The following is a 2500-nucleotide window of genomic DNA, read 5'->3' on the forward strand; positions in this document are numbered from 1 at the left end:
TTTCTTGGTCTACTTAGATACCTCATTGAAGGGACTATTATTCCTTTTCTATTTACTAAAGAACTGTATCTGACTTTTTTGTATAGCAAAAACCCTTAGATGTATGCAGGACTTGAAGAGAAGCTCCATATCATATGTTTGTATAAATATAGTTGCTGTTAATCTTAGGAGTGTTGAATGAATAAATACCACCGCATAATGAAGGTTGTAAATATCTACTATGTATAACCTCTCCCACAATTTGGAGGTGTTTTTATACAAATGTAATACAAAATTTATGGTTTTGATTGGATTAGGGTAATATTTTTTAAAAGCTAAATGGAGTCATTTACTTCCACAACTAAACCTGTGTTCAGGAATGGTGACCTGGATTTAGTTTCCCTCTTGTCATCATCATCACTCTCTGATGCTTCATCAATACTGATATTATCCAGGAATATATCCAAATCCTGATTAAGGAATTGTCTTATGTTCCTCATAGAACAGAACAAGACTGTATCTAAAAATATCAAATATCAATTGAAATATGGATAATGAGGGTAAGAGAGGACACAAAAAGTGTTGCATCCCCTCTGACAGCTGACAGCAGATTGAGGCATTGCTTTGAGTACATAACCATATGAACAAAGTAGCCAACTTCTATTTATATGATCTAAATTCCTTGAAAATCACTGACTCTATATATATAGCCACCCTGCATATATTCACTGGATTTCAAACCAACTATAAATAGTTCCACAATTGTCTAAGGGTTAATGAATGTGTCTGGACTATCATTCAAATATTTGTCCCATTTTTCTATTTTCAAAAATTACAGTTTTTGACAGTGAAGTCTAGATAATAATAATGGCAACCATATTATAATTTTAGCCATTTTCTTTTCATTTACCTGCTATAAACAAAACAAATTGTTGATTTAACTTGCAGGATATGTTAACGTTCACATTTCCAAAACTGGTATTTTTTGCAGGGTCTGATTACTTTAGTATTGCCTTTTTCCTTATGATGAAATTACATTGTTCCTTCAGTTATGATAACTCACTTTGATAATATATCATATATAGAAACATAATCCATCCATAGGTCTAGAAAATAATAGTAAATACACATCTTAAGATGCTCAGCCCAGGCAGAACATTTTAATAAGTGACCCATCTCAGAAGGGTCAACATAAAAAAAGTTGGGCTTGAATTTTTTTTTTTTCAAGTCACTGTAGTTATTTCTGGGATACTTGAAAAAATATCATACATGACCATATATTGAGAATTAAGCTATGAAAGCAGTGAAAGTTGCCCTTTCAATGCACTTTCAGTAGTGACTGAGATGAAATGTGCACATCCTTTGGATGGAAACAATATGTCTGATACCTTACTAGACATATAATTTTTTCATTTTCACCCTATGATTTTTCTGCATTCTTTGAAATTTACATGCACTATGCCATGTGTACAAGGTGCCATATATTTGTTTTTCCATACGATTCTGGATGTTGCTCGGTAATGAGGCAGTGCTTAGTGTGATTAAAAAAAAAAGAAGAAAATGCCAGGATAACTGTCCTCTTCCTTGAAGCACTGTATACTACTTACAGCAGAATAACATCATACAAAATACTAGCACTGAATTAACTTAATGAACTACAATAATAATTCAAACAAATACAATAACAAAGTTTTACTTCAAGTATCAACAAAAAGCAATAAAAGAGCAATAGTAAAATTTATAGCAACAGCAACAATAATAGGAATAATAATGAGAGCAATAATGAGAATAATGATAAAATTAGGAATCATGATAACAGAAAGGCAATATCGAGCTTCAATCAATTAATAATGCTCATAATTATCATAGCAACAACAACAATAATGATATCAATAATAATAATAATAATAATAATAATAATAATAATAATAAAAATAATAATAATAATAATAATCATAATAAAAATAATGATTATGATTGTAACCAAAACTAGAACAAAACAAGTGATACTGATAATTGGAGATCATGGGAAAAGACAGAGTGAATGCAAAAGAAATACTAAGGAATTTTGCATTTGGGTTGACTCATTTTGTTATTTTTCATTAAAGTAACAAGTTTGTGAAACTGAAAAAGAGAATAATATATATATGTGTATATATATGTATGTATGTGTATATATATATATATATATATATATATATATATATATATATATATATAGCAGAATCTATATAGATAATACATAAATATATATATAAATATATATATATAAAAAAAAAAAAAAAAAAAAATATATATATATATATATATATATATATATATATATATATATATATATAAATTCTTATGGTGAAAAGAGATATATGAAGTGTCTTTATATTGAATATCTGGGAAAGCTATTCAGTATTTTCTTCTGAATGTTTCATCCTCACTTCCATTCATTGATGCATTTCTTAAATAATTCTTCCCTTTCTAACTCATGCATATTAGTGATCCTATAGTATTCCTTTTAACCCACTCA

This window comes from Penaeus japonicus, unplaced genomic scaffold, assembly GCF_977035675.1.
Source record: "Penaeus japonicus unplaced genomic scaffold, GWHDUDI00000001_assembly GWHDUDI00000022, whole genome shotgun sequence".
NCBI lineage: Eukaryota > Metazoa > Arthropoda > Malacostraca > Decapoda > Penaeidae > Penaeus > Penaeus japonicus.